At 42.3% G+C, this 18,714-nt stretch overlaps 1 long non-coding RNA gene across 2 annotated transcripts in view; it reads left to right on the top strand.

Annotated features, from left to right (window-relative positions):
* Window positions 1–18,714, top strand: part of LOC142455137 (uncharacterized) — a 60,982-nt gene that overhangs the window by 36,066 nt on the left and 6,202 nt on the right. The window contains exons 4-6 of one of the 2 annotated variants that reach the window (XR_012785744.1): window positions 9,791–9,907; window positions 12,855–12,950; window positions 13,791–17,362. This is a non-coding gene — a long non-coding RNA (uncharacterized LOC142455137). Of the gene's footprint in view, window positions 1–9,790; window positions 9,908–12,854; window positions 12,951–13,790; window positions 17,363–18,714 lie in introns of those variants that run through there. The other variant, XR_012785745.1, reaches the window with a different exon arrangement.

Below are 18,714 nucleotides of genomic sequence, written 5' to 3' on the forward strand. Positions count from 1 at the left end.
GGAAACTCTAAGGAAACTCTACCCTGTTTTATAGGTCACGATGAGCAGGCATCAACTCAATGGCAGTGAGATTAGTTTTTGGAGTTTTACATTGAGTTGCAATCTCTCTTCATCAGCAAGTACTCCACTTCTTCCTCACTTTAAGCAAGAAAAGCTATATCGTCTATATATCTCAGCCTTTGTCCAATCCTGCGGGCTTGTTTTTCTTCATATAGTCTAACTTCTCAGATAATTACTTAGCATCCAGATTGAATAACTATGATAAAAGGATCAATACTGTCCCACACCTTTCTTGATCTTAAACCACACAGTATTCCCTGGGCTGTTCACATGTCATCCTGTTGGTCCTTGTACAGGTTCTGCGTGATCACAATGCAGCATTCTGGAATTCCAGAATTATTCTCAATACTGTCTATAGTGTTTTATGATCCACACAAATACTTGTTCATAGTCATTAATACACAAGTGAACATCTTTTGGGGGAGACCTTTCTCTGCTTTAAGCCAAGATCCATTTGACATCAATAATGTTATCTTCTTTGTCCTCTTCTGAATTTGACTTGAATTCTGGTAGTTCCCAGCCAATGTTCTAGTGAGACTATTTTTTAATTTCCTTAAGCAAAAGTTTAATGTATGTGATATTCATATTGTTTTAGAATGTCTACATTCTGTTGAGTCACCTTTCTTTGGCATGGGTACAAATATAGATCTCGTCAAGTCAATTGGCCATGTAACTCTCATAGATCGTTTCTATTCTACTTATCCAAAAAGTACTAAGCATCTTTCTGGCAATTAAAATCTGTTGAACTAGAGCTCATAATCCAGAAAGCATGCAGGTGTCTTCTTTTGAAGCTCCCTGGATCATCCCAGTGCCCCGGAAGGGGTGGTATCACCCACCTTGGGAAACACTGCTAAAGGAAATAAAAATTAAAAGGATAAGCTACTATCTCAGGCTGGACAGAGAGAAAAATTAAATACACACAGAAACAGAAAATAAATTCTGGAGAGGATTTGGAGAGACTGGAACCTTTGAATACTCCTGGTGAGGCTGTAGAATTGTACATCCACTATGGAAAGCAGTATGGCTCTTCCTTAAAGAAATACCTTATGACCCATCCGTTTCTCTCTTTGCTATAAAGAAATAAAGCACAAAAGACAAACATATATGCACACCATGTTTATTTCAGTGCTATCCATAATAGCAAAAGAATGGGAAAAACCAAGATGCCTATCTATGGAAGAATGGATTAATAAACTGGTTACATGTTGGGCTGCTAACTGTAAGGTCAGCAGTTCAAAACTAGCAGCTTCTCCATGGGAGAAAGATACAGCTGTCTATTTCTATAAAGAATTACAGTCTCAGAAATTCACAGGAGGCAGATCTACCCTGTCCTATATAGTCGCTACGAGTCAGCAGTGACTCAATGGCAGTGAGTTTGGTATATACACACACACACGCACGCACACACACATCTCATAACATAAATGAATTTGGAAGACATTGTGCTCAGCAAAGTTAATCTATCTCATAAAGACAAATATAGTATGAGACCACTGTTATAAAAGAAAAAATCAAGTAATTAGTTTTCACACCAAAAGAAGTGGGCTTTGATGGTTATGGGGAGGGTGGGGGATAGTGAAAGGAAAGGGAATGAAGAAGAGCAAATAAATAAATAGGACACACGAATAGACAGATATACATGGATAAAGATACACCCATAAACAAAAGGAAAAGTTTGCAAGACCCAGGATGACAGTAGGTGGGAACAACAAAAGGGTCAGCATCCTATTAACAAAGGTCGCACAACACAGAGTCTAATGAATGGCACTGAATTATACATGTAGCAGTTGTTGAATTGGAAAATATCTTGTGTACTTTTTGTCACAATTAAAAAATAATCACACCAACAGCATTGAGTACAAGGAAGAATAAAAAGCTCTAAACTAGATTGTGGCCATGATAACTCTTCTTGATATGATCGAACTATTGAATTGTATGATATGGGGAAGATGTGCAAAAAGCTGTTTACTAAACAAGGACAACATCGATTCACCTATGCCAGTGGGCATTTTGGAAGGGGGGGTGGGGCAAAAACCTGCTGCTGTTGCACCCACTGCCCCTCACAGAAACCCGGTCAGTAAGGTAGAACTGCTTCAGAATGCGCTTGATCTTTCCTCCCCAGACAGCTGGGGATTTCCAACCACAGACCTTTCAATCAGCAGCTGAGCGACTAGCCTTTTTGCTAGGGCTTCATAAAAGGGCTCCTTCTTAAAAACACAAAATAATGAATTACTCTGGACTGATAGATTGTGAACCTCCTGTTTTTCTTGCCCTCGCATTTGCAGACTGGTTCCGATGGCCAGAAGATAAACTTCTCATCACAACTGGATTATGCTTTTTGTCCAGCCAAAGTGGATTTATCTATAGCTCATTCTATCACAGATGGGTTTAAAGAAAACTTTAAGGTCCCACACTACTCGATTCTGTGAAATGCTCGTTCAGTGTTGCCGGTTCCTTTTTAGGTGTCCTCAGGCATGCTCTCAGGACCCTCAGATTTCACTGCCTTTCAAGCCCTAGAACGGTCAGGACACCTTTCTCTACAAAATCAACAGTGCTTTACAATCTAGAGCACATTCCCCACACCACTTTGTTGTTTGCTAAACCTGTTCAGTGATGTTTCCTCCACCCTTTCCTCACAACCAGGCAGGGTGCTGGCAGCCCAGGGGGAGTGGGCTGGACAGAGGAAGGGCGGCAGGAGAGGTCAAGTCCCCAGGAACAGAGCTGCTTTGTTTTCAGTTCTCACCACTCCAGCCTGGCAAGCTGGGAGGTACAGATGACTATCTCTGAACCCTTCAGACCTGGAATCTGCAAAGCTCATAAACAATGATCCAATTTAATAGTTATTTATTTAGTGCTAATAAGATTCCTAGCTCTGCTGTTATGTAAAACATCTCCCCGTGAGAAGATCAAGCTGTGGAAATAATTTCCATATTATCCCACAAGTAGAAGCCAGTTGTTGTTCTGACTCATGGCCGCGCCACGTCTTTTGGACTGGAAAGAGATTTTGGTGGTTGTGATTTTCGAAGTGTCTTCCCATGCCTTCCTTCTGCGGTGCCCCTGAGTGAACTTGAACTTCTAGTTTTGGGTTAGCAGCAGAGTATGACTGATACCTATTGCACCACCCAGGGACTCTTTTTTCAATCAAACCACAGCTAATATTGGAACCACCGCAGATGCTTAAAACGATGGGATCAAATTACCTACTCCTACATTGACAGCAAAGAGCCCTGGTGTTGGTCCTGGGTTACGCATTGGGCTGCTAACCAAAACGTCCGCAGTTTGAATTCACATGTGGTTCCTCGAGACAAAGATGAAGCTGTCTGCTGCCATACAGATTTATTTACCATGTGTGCAGTACAGCCCTGAAGGGACACACATCCTTCCTCTAGTTCCTGAAGGCTTCCTCTCCGCCCCCACTGCCAGGTTCCAGTTTCCAGTTGTACCTTACAAATCCGCCTAGACCAGAGTAGGCACTGTGGCACAGAAAGAGTCTGGACACATGGAATTCGAGACAGATAAAGCCTCAGGAACAGGAGTGAGAGTAGCGATTTCATGAGACGGATCCCCACCCCGAGGAGAATGAATAACAGAAATGTGGGTGAAAGGAGACAACAGACAGCGTAAGACGAAATAACAACAATAATATATCATTGATCAAGGATTCATGAAGGTGGGAGCATTGGATAGGGAGGAGAAAAAAAGAGGAGCTGATACCAAGGGCTCAAGTAGAAAGAAAATGTGTTGGAAATGTTGATGGCAACATTATGTACAACTATGCTGAATACAATTAAGTGATGGATTGTTATAAGATCTGTAAGAGCTTCCCAATAAAAAGATTTATAATAATAAAAGATTTCCATCTAGGAAACTCTAAGGAACAATTCTAGTTTATCCATCTGCTTTGAGTTGGAATCAACTTGATGGCAATGGGTTTGGTTTTACCTTTTTTTTTTAATCCATGTTACTGGGGGCTCACACAGCTCTTATCACAATCCATCCATTGTGTCAAGCACATTTCTACATTTGTTGCCGTCATCATCTAAAACATTTTCTTTCTACCTGAGCCTTTGATAATAGCTCATTTCCCCCCTCTTATGAACCCTTGATAATTTAAAAATTGTAGTTATTTTTCATGTCTTACATTTACTGATGTCTCCCTTCACCCACTTTTCTGTTGTCCATCCCCCAGGGAGGGGGTTATGTGTACATCATTGTGATTTGTTTCCCTTTTCTCTCCCACCTTCCCCTTCCCCTCCTGATATCGCTACTCTCCTTATTGGTGCGGAGGGCTTTATCTGTCCTGGATTCCCTGTGTTTTCAGCTCTGACCTGTACCAGGGTACATGCTCTGGTCTAACTGGATTTGTAAGGTAGATTTGGGGTCATGACAGTAGGGGGAGGTAGCATTAAAGAACTAGAGGAAAGTTGTATGTTTCATTGGTGCTACACTGCACCCTGATTGGCTCCTCCCCGCGACCCTTTTGTAAGGGGATGTCTAATTATTTACAGAAGGGCTTTGGTTTCCACTCTGTACTCCCCCTCATTCACATTGATAGATTTTTTTTTTGTTCTGGGTCTTTGATGCCTGATACTTGATCCCATCGACACCTCATGATCACATAGGCTGGTATGCTTCTTCCATGTGGACCCAGTTGCTTCTCAGCTAGATGGCTGATTGTTTATCTTCAAGCTTTTAATACCTCAGAGGCTATATCTTTCATTGCCGGGCACCATCAGCTTGCTTCACCACATTTGCTATGCACCCATTTTGTCTTCAGCAATCATGTCAGGAAGGTGAGCATCACGGAATGCCAGGTTATTAGAACAAAGGGTTCTTGCATTGAGGAGGTACTTGAGTAGAGGCCCAATGTCTGTCTGATACCTTGATACTTAACTTATAAATATACATACATAGATCTATTTCCCTGTCATTATATATAAATATATTTACACACGTACATGCCTGTATTTAGACCTCTGTAAATGCCCTTTACCTCCTAGTTCTTTCCTCTATTTCCTGTTAGCTTTGTTGTTGCTATTGTTTTGTGCAAAGTTTTGGAATGTTTCAAAAGCTGCACATGCCAGAAGTAAAGGTGAGTGTAATAAAGAATTGGTTGCAAGTGGGAATTGGCTCCATCATTTCAGAGTTTATGCAAAGTTACATAACATTAAAACCCTGGTGGCATAGTGAATTGATAAGAGTTAAGTTGCTAACCACAAGGTCAGCCCTTCGGAACCACCAGCCACTCCACAGAAGACAGACCAGGCTTTCTATTCCCCTGAAGAGGTGCAAGAAACCCACAAGAACAGTTCTGCCCTTTCCTACAGAGTCACTATCAGTTGGTATTGACTCTGTGGTAATAAGATATTGACAGATTGAGGTGCCAAATATATATAGGTGAGGGGGGGGAGTTTAAAAATGATATTTTACCACCACCACCCCTCAGAAGAATGCACTTCAGAGGAGATAGCACTGGGGCTACAGCTTGGGGAGAGGGGCATGTCGGATTAGAGCACACGGAAAAAACGAAAAGGGATAGAGAGGGAGAGGAGAACATCCTGGCCCACCAAACCCCGAGAATGATATTCCTGCTCAGAGCAGACAACACACAGGACCATAGGGCCAGCCCTGCCACAGGACACGACATCCCTCACTAAACCATAGTGCTGCGGGGGACAATACTGGAGAACAGTACGGGAATTGTGCACAATCTGACCCCATTACGCTGGAGCAAAACACTAAGGACATGCAACAAAGCAGCACGGGGAGCAAAGTGATGAGATCCCCAGGGAATACCAAAGAATACTTGGAGACAGAGTGTGGCATCCATCAGACTCGACTGGAGAACACTCGTCAAGGCCAACAAACAGACCTTGAACCATTTATAGGCCTTTCCATTTTTGTCAGTGGCTTTCTTTTTGTTGTTATTTTGTTGGTCTTGACTTTCTTTGTTGTTTTATTTGGCTTTGCCAGGTTTTTGCACTTATTAATATCTAGATAAGATAGACGGGATAAATAATTCAGAGATGAAAAGAATGGGACCAATGGTTCTGGGCGGGATACAGGAGAAGGGGAAGTGGGAGAAAGGAAGGGAGGCAGGAACCAACCAGGGACAAGGGAACAAGTGACCTATAATCAATGGAGAAAAGGGTATAGATGCCTAGTGGGGCTTAATCAAGGGCAATGTGGAAATGTAGCAGCAAGGAATTACTACACCCGAATGAAGGCCAAACATGATGTTGGGACAAGAGGAAAGTAAAAGCAAATAGAGAAAAGAACCAGCAGGCTAAGGACATTTATAGAGGTCTAAATACAGGCATGTATATATGTGTATGTGTGTATAATGAGGGAAATATAACTATGTACTCATATCTATATGTTAAGAATTAAGGTTGCAGATGGACATTTGGCCTTAACTCAAGTACTCCCTCAACCCAAGAACACTTTGTTCTAACAACCAGGCATTCTGTGATGCTCACCTTCCCAACATGATCACTGAAGACAAAATTGGTGCATAAGTAAATGTGGTGAAGAAAGCTGATGGATGGTGTCCGGCTATTGAAAGATATAGAATCTGGGGTCTAAAAGGCTTGAAGATAAACAATCAGCCATCTAGCTGAGAAGCAACAAAGCCCATCTGGAAGAAGAACACCCTGTGTGATCATGAAGTGTCGATGGGATCAGGTACCAGGCATCTGAGACCCAGAACAAAATCATACCCAAGGTGAATGGGGGTGGGTGTGTAATTGGGGGAGCATGGAGGGGAGACCCAATGTCCATCTGTAAACAATTGGACATCCCCCTACATAGGGGTCATAGGGAAGAGATGAGCCAGTCAGGGTGTAGTATAGCACTGATAAAACACACAAATTTCCTCTAGTTCTCTAGTGCTTCCTTCCCCCTACTATCATGACCTCAATTCTACCTTACAAATTGGATTAAACCAGAATGTGCACACTGCTACAGATAAGAGTGCGAAATACAGGAAATCCAGGATAGATAACACCCCCAGCACTAACAATGAGAGTAGAGATGCCAGGAGGATTAGGGGAGGGTGGGGGGAGAAAGGGAGAATCCAGCACAAGGATCAACTTAGAACCCCCTCTCAGGGGGACGAACAATGTAAAAGTGGGTGAGGGGTAATGGATAATGTGAGATATGAAAATAATAACCTGTAACTTATCAAGTTTTCATGAGGGTGGGCAGGTGGAGGGAGGGTGGGGGAAGAAATGGGGAGCTGATATCAGGGACTCGAGTGGAAAGAGAATACTTTGAAAATGATGATGGCGGCATATGTGCAAATGCGCTTGATACACTGGATGAATGCATGGATTGTGATAAGAAATGTAAGAGCTCCCAATGAAAGTGTTCAATTAAAAAAATTAATGGTATTTAAATCATGATCTCTGTTTTGATAGGGCAGTTTCCAACTAAAATAATTATCAGAGATGGTCTTATGATGGAGCCAAAGAAGTGTAAAGCTCAGGAATTTTGACATGTGTACACCTTTCTAACTCAAAAACACCCACTGCCAAGGAGTCAATTGCGACTTATATCAAGCCTGTAGGGCAGAGTAGAACAGCCTCTTTGGGTTCCCAAGTCTGTAAATTGGTATAGGAGTAGAAAGTCTCGAGGCTGGTGAGTTCCATTTGCTGACATTGTGGTTGCAGCCCAGTGTGTAACCTACCACACCACCGGGCCTCCACGATGAAGCAGCAGACATTTCTAAGGCCCTGTATGTTGTATTTTTCTTAAAGAAGTGCTCCAATCAGGTTACATGTTAGGCACAACCCTGATTGATATCCTGATATTTATTTACCAGAAAAATATTCTGCTTAGCCGTGGTTATCATAGGAAACTGGAGTGTGAAGACTGTACTTTTCTATAATCCTCCAAAAACCTGCCTCCTGCTGTTCCTTCTCCTCTTCTCTCACTCTTAATCTTGAGCAATCTTCCCTGTGTTTCCCCCATCTCCTCTCATAATGAGTTAATGCAGGGCCTTTATAAATAGAAATACATCTATGACTACTACCCCATGTCCTAACATGAAGTCCCTAGGTCATGTGACTGTTTTAGAACATTTGGCTGGTAACAAAAAGGTGGGAGCACAAGTCCACTCAGAGGTGCCTCAGAAGAAAACTTCAAATGATCAGCCACTGAAAACTCTGTAAAGCACAGTTCTGCTCTGACACACACTAGATTGACATGAGTCAGAATGGACTCTGTGGCAACTGGTCTTAGAGCACAGGCTCATGCTTTACGTGGGGGAATCAACTTTGATTCCCAGAAGTTTGTATGGTGCCTTTGTTCCAAACAGGTTTTAGCAGATCTTCCAGACTAAGAAGAAAATACTAGAGATCTACTTCCAAACTTCAGCTAATGAAAACCTATGGATCATAGCAGTGAGAGCCACAACCAACCATGGGGATGACACAGGACTGGACAGCATTTTTTTCTCTTGTGCGTTCTCATGGATGGAGGCCAACTTGATGAGCCCTAACTACAGCAGTGTGTCCTCACCAGCTCCTGAGACAACCTCTCACCATTATCCTTCAAGCTCTACTGTCCCCAGTTTTCCTCCTGATCAGTATCATGCTCTTCCATACCCCACTTCCTTCAAATGATAGTCAAAGATGTTGTGAAAGCGTGGAACCCTTCCCTACAGATTAGAAAGTAAGCAGGTACAAGTAAAGCCTGTGCTTACCTTGCTTATTGGGTAATCAGCCTCGGGTTAACATAAATAATATTGTGCAATTTGAAGATGTGATGTCTCTTTCCATACTACTTTGGGTTTCTGTTAAAAGATGCAACAGATAAAAATCTAATTTTAAACGTCCTGTGATGTTCAGTTCTACTAAGCTACATGTGGGTCGCCATGTGTCAGACTCAACTTGCCAGCAACTGGTTGGACTGGCTATGTAACAGGGAGACAATTATTTATTGTCCGGTTTTCAGATGAAGTGGAAACTCATATAAGTCATTTCCGGTGACTGATTAGCCAGCAAGATTTGAATATAGGCCTGCTCCAGTATCTATGCCCTCTCCACTTTGCACAAATGTAAAGTATGTGGCCCAAGACTTACCCGCAGGGAGGATCAATATAAGGGCATAGTTATGATCAGATTGCACTAGCTCAAAGTCCCTAATGTTCCCCTAAGAATTCTAATTTCATTTTCTCTGCTCCCACTCAACCATCCATATATAATTCTGCCATCATTCTCCACCACCTAGCCTCCACCACCAGCCTCCACCACCTCGCAGGAATCTGCCAGCACTGACTTGAATTGCTTCATGGGGGCCTTCACTTATCACACCTTCTGCTCTCGTTTCTCACTCTTTCAAGGTCTCTTTCACTGTAAAAAAAAAAATGTCAACCCTCTCATCCATTAGGATCAATTCTTTTGGGAGCATAAGTTGTGAAAGTGATTCTGGGACACTGCAGGCTTGATTGGAGGCATCAGCTCATGGAGTACTGTGTTTGTTTAATTCACTCATTCTTCTATTTGCTAGCACCCTGAACAAGACCTCTGATCTTAATGAGCAGAGGCAGACTGTAAGTATGGTAACTGCTAGTTGTGGTGAATGGTATTAGAAAAAGAAGCAGTGCTGGGTGAGGTAGTGATGGCAGGTCATGGGTAAGGAAGTGGTAAGGATCGTTGGCAGTGTTAGAACATTTAATATGGTGACCCTTTCTTATTATAAACATGGTTTTTTCTTTAACTTTTTGAAGCAATTTCAGATGCAGGGTAACTGAGCTGGTATAAAAAGGAGCAGCAGCTATGGTGCCTTATTTGAAACTACTATGATTCTCCAGTGCCCACCAAAGGTGGATTAACCAAACAGCAAGGTAGGCACAAGCTTACTTTTTCTTATTTACTAATCATAGTGAATGGGCTCATGTGTTTTTCACCACACTAATGTTTTGTGTCCCTGTCAGAGACTGTAAATTTGAAAAACAAAATAACTGATTCTGTAGGAAGATGCTGAAAGGTTGGGAGAGAGACAGAAAACAGCCATATCTGGAAGCCAAATATGGCTTGATGTGCTGAAGAAAGCAGGAATGATTCATTACAGATTAGTATGGAAGCATGAGCAACCTGTGCTGACTTTACCTGCTGGGTAACCCATCACTGCATACTCGGCATGCGTCCAACACTGCAATGAGTAGTTCATGGATATGAAGACTTAACATTGTGGCAACGTCCATACTATACTACCCCAAAGCAATCAATATGAGTAGTGCAATTCTGGTCCATTTTCAAAAAGTTGTATTGGAACACAATCCACATACAATAGAATTCAATAGTTTAATCATATCAAGAGGGGTTGTATAATCATTACCCCATCCCAATCAATTTTAGAATATTTTCTTTTTTCTTATACTCACCGTTCTCCTCTCCCCATTTCTGCCTAACCTCCCCTACCAGACCCCCAAGAAACTAATCCAGTCTTAATAGATTTACCCATCCTGGATTTCACTTACCGAAAAACATACAGAAACAAAATGGCAATCATAACAAAAGAAAATAGAGAAAATTATCAAAAAGAAGGCAGAGAATATTAAAGAGTAGAACAAATAGGTCTACAGAGATGATAAGGTGTTGAATTTTAACATAACTACATCTGCCATAGGGTTGTTAGCAGCTTCTTCCTCTGAAGTGGGGAGCTGGGTTCTTGTTTTTCTGTTCTTAGTCAGGAAACCATGCCAGAGCATGGTTTTGAGTGACCTTGCTGGCATTTGACATACCTGTGTCATTGCTTCTAGCATCACAGCAACACATAAGCCACCACAGTATGACAAGCTGACAGACAAGTGGTGGGCCAACTTTGAGGACCATGTGCACTTCACACAGATTATGGCATTCTCCATTGCCTCATATGCATGTGAAAGTTGGGCATTGAATAAGGAAGGCCATAGAAGAATAGATGCATTTGAATTGTGGTTCTGGAGAAGAATATTGACTGCTAAAAGGACAAACTGACCTGTGTTGGAAGAAGTGAGGCCAGAGGGCTCCTTAGAGCCTAGGATAGTGTGACTTGCCTCACAGACTTTGGACACATTATTAGCAGAGACCAGCCCCTGGAGAAGAACCTCAAGCTTGATAAAGCAGAGGCAGCAAAAGAAGCGTAAGGCTCTCAGTGAGCTAGATGGACACAGTGGCTATAATCATGGGCTTAAACATAAGAACAATTGTGAGGGTGGTGTAGGACCAAGCAGTGTTTCATTCTGTTGTATGTAGGCTCACTCTTAAGTTGGAACTGCGCCCACAGCACCTAAACCACTGTAGAAAGTGGTTTGATGCTCCCTCGAACAGTGGGAATAGAAGCCATTTGAGCCAGCAATCCACTCCTTGTTACATACCCTAAAGAAATAAGGAACATAACATGAACAACTGTATGCACACCCTTATCCACTGAAGCACTCTTCACTAAAGCCAGAAGATGGAAACAACCTAGGCAGAATGGATACATAAATTTGGGGGCATCCGCAATGGAATACCATGCCTTGCTAAAGAATAAAGATGAAACTGTGAAACACCTCGTGCCATGGGAGGAATTGGAAGACATTATGCTGAATGAAACTAGTCAATCACACAAAGTTAAATATTGTATGAAGCCCATTTACAAAAAAAATAATAAAACAAACTTAACAAGGTTTTCATACTAAAAGAAATAGATGTTGATGGTTACAAGTGTAGGAAGGAAGGAAATGGGAGGGAGTCACAGGCTAGAAGGTAGACAGGCATTGACTTGGGTTAGGGCAGTGGTTTTCAACCTTCCCAGTGGTGTGACCCTTTCATACAGTTCCTCATGTTGTGGTGACCCCCCCACACCATAAAATTATTTTCATTGCTATTTCATGACTGTAATTTTGCTACTGTTATGAATCGAGTCACCCTTGTAAGAGGGTCGTTCGCCCCCCAAAGGGTTCATGACCCACAGGTTGAGAACTGCTGGAAGGGGAAAGTGGGATAGATAGGTGTTGCTTGGGTGAAGGGAAGAGGAAGATGGGGAAAATTACGGGAACAGGCTAACTATTTGGGGCTTTGATAAGTTGTTTAATGAAAAAAGGTGATCTACTTTATAAATCATAACGTGTTTCACAATAAAAAGCTAAAACAAAATCTTCAATGGGCATAAAAACCACCTGGGGAGCTTGTAAAAATTCAGATTCTGATTCAGTGGGTCTGGTGTATGTCCTGAAATACTCTATTTTCCATAAACTGCTGTTTTAGAGATTGCACTTGAAGTAGTAAGGGTTTGAAGTGAATCAGGATTGCCTGGGGGTGGGGTGTGTGTGGTAGTTACATAATTTCATGTCAACTTGAAGATGTATAAAAGTGTATGGGGTAGTATTTAACCTGTCAGTCAGGTCATAGCCTGGTAGTGCCTCATTGTGGGCGTGGCCATCTCATAAATAGGGCCTTGGGATCCTCCCCTCTCTGTCTGGCTTCACCTTCCTGCTGGCTCACCCTGGTTGTTGCCAGAGCCTTGGAGATGTGTCCACTGCCATTGGGTCAACAAGACTTTGCACCTACCTGCCTGTGATATTCCTGCACTCAGCATCATTGCATGTGGCTTTGTGAGTCTGAAGAAGGACTTATTGGCCAGTATCGGACTTAGGGACTTGAGTTGGACTGGGCCGAGATGTTTTCTCAATATATATATACAAGAGCTTCTTGATATAAAGCTCTTTCTCACACATATATGCGTGTTTCTGAATTTGTTTCTTTAGTCAACCTGGCCTAACACAGGGAACTTGGTTTAATGCAGATTCTCCATCTCCATTTCAGAGATTCCAATGCAGTTTGTCTGAGATAGGATTCCAGCAGAGGTGCTCTGAATTCTTCTCTCCAAAAAACAAGCCTCAGTGGGATTCGTCTTGCAAAGTAAGATAGAGATCAACCACTTTCTTTTTGAGTTCAGCAGTAAAAGCACCAGTTAGCATCTATTAAGTGTACCCTATATGAGTGCATCACATTAGATGTTTTACAACAGTACCTCGTCTGATGCGCACAGCTCCTCTCTGTTGAGTGTCTATATCATCCCAACCGAGGCGTTTCCTGTGGCCACCACAACACAGTACCACAAACTTTAAATCAATAGATATGTATTTTTTTTTGCATAGCTCTGAAGGCTAGAAGTCCAAAACCAAGGTGTCAGCAAGGCCATGCCCCCTCTACAGTTTCTGGTAGAGAATCTTTTCCTTGCCTCTTCCTACTCCAAGGTTCAGGAAGTCCTTGGCTCATATCCCCATCACTCCAATCTCAGCCTCTGTCTTCACGTGACCTTCTAAGTGTCGATGGAGACAGATCCTTCAAATCTGTGAACAGAATCTGCCATTTTATTTCTTATCTGGATACATCCAGAGGTTCTGTGTTTTTTAGTGTGCAGAATCCTTCCTTTTTTCCAAAGGCTGTGGATGCAAAAACCTTCACCTGAAAAGCATAGGTTGCAGAATCTTACCAACCAGCACCCTGTTGGGCAGGCTGTGAGGTTTTCACCTCTTCGAAGGTATCTAGACTATTGTATGCCCAGAAGATCAGATCTCAGGGTTCCCCAGTGTGCTGCATCTGACTACGTACCTCCAAGGGCTCCTGTGCTGTAACTAACGCACTGAAAGATCTCTGGTTCAGAGCCAGGCTGAGCAACCAACCAGCCCAAACCTAATCTGGGTAGCTTAGGGGCCATGGTATAATTATTATTTCTGTGTCCTTGTTACATGACAGGCCCTTTGCTCCATCTCATTTCATCTTGTCAACAACCAGTGAAGTATAACTGCTGTTATCACCATTTTTACAGGTGAGAACTCAGAGGCTCTGCTAAGTTTAGCAACCCACCCAGCTTTGTAGCGCTAGTGGGTGACAGAGCCAGAATTTCAAAATAGCTTTTTTGGCAAGGATGTCTAGGCTCTTTACAGTATGGAAACTGGCTCTCTCTCCAGGTCAGGATGCTGGTCCAAGAGTGGACTGAAGCCCAAGAACATTAATCAGCATTACAGAGCTGTAAGCTGTATCCCAGGAAAGAGCTCTCTCCGAAGAAAGTACTTCTTAGCCAGCAATTGCTGTCCTCAGAACTTAGATTGTAGAAAGATTGCTATTCAGAGTCATTCACAGGAAGGAGTAACTAAGACTTGGCCATCCTAGCAAACTCAATGTCACCGAGTCAAGTCCGACTCACAGAGACCCTACAGGACAGAATAGAACTGCCCCTGTAGGTTTCTGAGACTAACTCTTTATGGGAGTAGAAAGCCTCATCTTTCTCCTGAGGAGTAGCTGGTAATTTCAAACTGCTGACCTTGGACTTAAGAATTTTATGGAAATTCATACTATGAAAACGGAAATGTGGAGGGACATTCTTTTTAGACACAACTTTTGAAAATGAAAGGAGCGCTAGGTCATTTGATCCCACTTCCACTTTTACTTTTTCAAAGTATGAATTCCCATAAAGGAAATAAAAGGACACACAAGGTTTAATATAAATGTTCACATGCCAGGTTGCAAATATATATTTTCTTAATTTTAATTTAATGCCCCCTACCAGTTCTTAATGAACAGAATTTGAAAATGAGATTTTTTTTGAGGTCCATATATTTATTTTGCTTTCTGGGCATCTTTTTTTGGTGCCAGATTCTGTGCTAAAATAAAAATAAAAACCTTGACCTCAATACAGTCAGTCTAGTGTGTATTTATAATGACATTGAGTGCTGGGGAAGTTCAAAGGAAGAAGCAGTGGAACGCCCGGAAGAAACATTTTGGCTGGGTCTTGAAGGATGCAGGTGTAAAGGTTTTCTAGGCCAAAAAATGGGGGCAAGGTAGATAAAGAGGGCAGGGCCTGGAGTCCCTGTGGTGAGTAATTTTTCTCGGGTGGAGCTGAAATGGGTGTGCAGAAGGGGTCGCGTGTGGAGCTAGACAAGCAGGCAGGGTCAGATTTAATGCACCAGATAGTTTGTACTGAAAAATGAGAGTGTGGTCTTAAAGAAATATTTGCAGAAGTACACAGAGGGGTGAGCAGGAGGCGGGACTTGGGGCTTGAGACAATGAGGACCTGAGGGAGACCCAAGGAGAGGGGCTCCCACTTAGCTCACAGTGATTCGGAAGCGCTGGTCTCTCAATCTGGGGTCTTAGATTCACCAGTGATGACAAAGACATACCAAAGTAATCTATAAATAAACATCTTGAGGCAGAGTTTGAGTTCCAAAGGAATACAAATAGAGTTAGTACAGTTTTAGGGTTGTTTTTAATGTTAATGCACATGAAGTGCATTAAGTAAGTTCCGGGGTGTTTTTCTCCCTAGCTAAATCAAGGGCTATTTCTAAAAGTGCGAACAACAGTACTGTGAGTGTTGCCTTCGCACAGAGGGCCTGCCGATGCCGCTGCCAAGCACATGAACTCAGGGCACTGCTCCCTTCGGGTCCTCTGAGATCAGCCGGGATGCTGGCTCAGCAGTACTGCGGGGACTTTGCAGCCTTCCTGGAAGTCTTCTTGGAGCCATGAGGTCAGGGTGCCCGGACAGGGTCCTGTTTGCCCAAACCCTGGCTGTTTTTAAACTCGGGATAGGTAAGGAGCAGGAAGCTCTTTGCTTCTGCCCACCCCTCCAACAGAGGCACTCACAAAACCCTGTGACTGTTGAATGGGTTCAGACTGAACAACTCTATAGAACAGCTGCTGACGCCGTGCTTATGTGTCGGGCTGCGATGGCAAGGTCAGCAGTTCAAAAGCACGAGTCACTCCACGGGCGAAAGGTGAAGCTTTCTACTCCTGTAAACAGTTACAGTCTGGAAAAACCACAGGAGCAAATTCTACCCTGTCCTGAAGGGTTGCTATGAATCAGCATTGGATTTTTGGTTTGTTTTTGCTTCGGGAATAGTGTAGCGCTGCCACACAGCATTTCCAAAGCTGTGTATCGTTACAGAGACTGACTGCAGCATCTTTCTCAGGTGGGCAGGTCGCTGGGTTCAAACGGGTGATGACTCTTTCAGTTAGCCACCTAGAGCTTACCCACTGCCCCAGCAGCATGCCCTTCGGGTACTCAAGCCCACACACAAATACAGTGCAACAAGAGTACGGCATTGGGAAAAGAACTTTCTAAGTTATCCGAGCCTAGACAATGCTTTCCCAAAACAGCAAATAGGCTTTTCTCTATACAGAAGCACAGCCTGCCAGCCTTGAATGACTCGTCTCTTCAGTTCTTCACTTGAGGAAATTGAGGACCAAATAGCTTACACAACTTGGGTGTGGTCATATATCCAGCTGATGGTAAAGTCGACTCTGTAAAGCAAATGGAACGCTTAGCCAGTGTTTCCAGTATACCTCTTAATTCCCTGTCCAACTACCTGTAACAGAGCATCCCAAGAAACAAAAGGAGCAAAGTAGAGCTAATCATTCAATAATTGATCACACTAGCCACTTCACTGAAGATTTAAGTAAAATTCCTCTGAAATACCCAGAAAGTTTATTTTGAATCATTTTCATCTGGTCGGATATTTCTTATTTCATTCCAGCAACCATCTAGGAAGAAATGGCCCAGAAGAAAGCAAAATTCTCAATCCAAAATTTGTCTCTTTTAGGCAGAGAATGCTTGCCAATTTTAGCATTTAAGTCTCCAAAAATTGTATCACATCAGAGTAGATGATAAGATTATCTATCAATGGGGAATCTAGGAATTTTCAGATACATTAAGATAATCTGTCTAGAAAACTGGAACAAGACCATGAAGAATATATTTTGCCATGGATCGATCTGCAGCACGAAACTCATCTCCCCCAGGCCAAACTGCAGTCTGTGTGGCAAGACATTCTATACAAAAATATACCTTTGCTTTGACTCTAAATCGACTGGGGGGAAAAAATTAAAAAGAGCCTGAAGTGCCAGACAAGAAGAAATGTATCCTCTGGAAACCAATCTCTTGTAAACAGAGGATGCTGAGCCTGGGAAAGAGGGTGACCAGGTCAGTTCCTGCCAGATTCCAGGAGAGGATTTTTAGCTGCTGGAAGACATGCTCCAGGTCAGAGAAAAATTAACTACTTACCTTTGAAAATTAAAGTGATAGGGTTTTATATATGCTGCCTTGTGAATGCCACCAAGTTTAAATTTAGTTTCTTAAACATCTAAACTGACGTTCATCATAGTTCCTTTCTGTTCTTTTGATTTAAGAAGATATCTTGTTCAAAGAAGAATGTCCCAACTACTATGTGGACCGGGTTATTCCACTTCCAGGAATTCATCCTAAGGAAATATTTCAGATGCTGGACATGCAGATATATTTATAATCAACTTTATTTAGGATAGCAAAACATAGGAATAAGCAAAAAATTAGACAATGACTAAGTGAACTCTGATAGAAATTCACTTAGAATGGTATACAACCATCACAAATGATACTCATGGGAAGTGTATGAAAAGCAATTTACAGATTGTTTTCCAACTGCATTATCTCACGTATGTAATAGAAACACTTATCTCCGCTTGCTAATACCCTCGTGGAAGTGAAATGGCTTTTCTGGGATCACTCATGAAACAATCAGCACACTGATCATGATGATTTAAAAACCCTAAATTTGTAGATCCAGATCGGAAACCCTGTAAGTTGCAAATAGTTACCTGACTGAAATGAAAAGTTCTCTATGGATATAAAAAACTACAAAACAAAACAAAAAGTCCACTGCCACTGAATGAATTCCAACTCATAGCAACCGCTGAGGACAGAGTAGATCTGGGCCTGTGGGTTTGTGAGACTAACTTTTTACAGGAGTAAAATGCCTCATCTTCTACAGAATGCTTAATGCTTTAGAACTGTTGACCCTGCAATTAGCAGCCCAATTCTTAACCCACTATGCCACTAGGGCTCCTAAAAGTTCATAGACAAGTGGGATAAAAAGAAAGAATTTTTCCATAATTTTTGAAGCCTCCTTATATATGTATCTGTGCTTCTTATAAAATTTCCTTAAACACCCCCCTCCCAACCCCCCAAGTATCATGATCCAAATTCTACCTTGCAAGTCTGGCTAGAACAGAGGATGTACACTGGCACAGATAGGACCTGGAAACAGAGGGAATCCAGGGCGGATGATACCTTTAGGACCAGGGGTATGAGTTGCGGTACTGGGAGGGTAGAGGGAGAGTGGGTTGGAAAGAGGGAATCGATTACAAGGATCTACATGTGACCTCCTCCCTGGCGGATGGACAACAGAAAAGTGGGTTAAGGGAGATGTCGGACAGGTCAAGATGTGACAAAATAATAATTTATAAATTATCAAGGGCTCATGAGAGAGGGGGAAGGGAAGAGGGAGGGGGGAAAAAAGAGGACCTGATGCCAAGGGCTTAAGTGGAGAGCAAATGTTTTTAAAATGATGACGGCAATGAATGTACAGATGTGCTTTACACAATTGATGTATGTATTGATTGTGATAAGAGTTGTATGAACCCCTAAAAAAAGAAAATAAATATAAATAAATAAAAATTAAAAAGAAGGGAAAAAATTTCCTTAAACGATAAATACTTCCAAAATTGTTTATCCTAATCATGGAGGCTACAGTGCTTTTACTTCCTTATTAAACATCAAACTCTTGAGATTCCCTATTATGATTAGTCACCTCCTTACAACACATTGGATCTAGGTCAAACACCATTTCGAACCATCAGTGTTTCTGGA

Source organism: Tenrec ecaudatus, chromosome 8 (assembly GCF_050624435.1).
Source record: "Tenrec ecaudatus isolate mTenEca1 chromosome 8, mTenEca1.hap1, whole genome shotgun sequence".
Classification (NCBI taxonomy): Eukaryota; Metazoa; Chordata; class Mammalia; order Afrosoricida; family Tenrecidae; genus Tenrec; species Tenrec ecaudatus.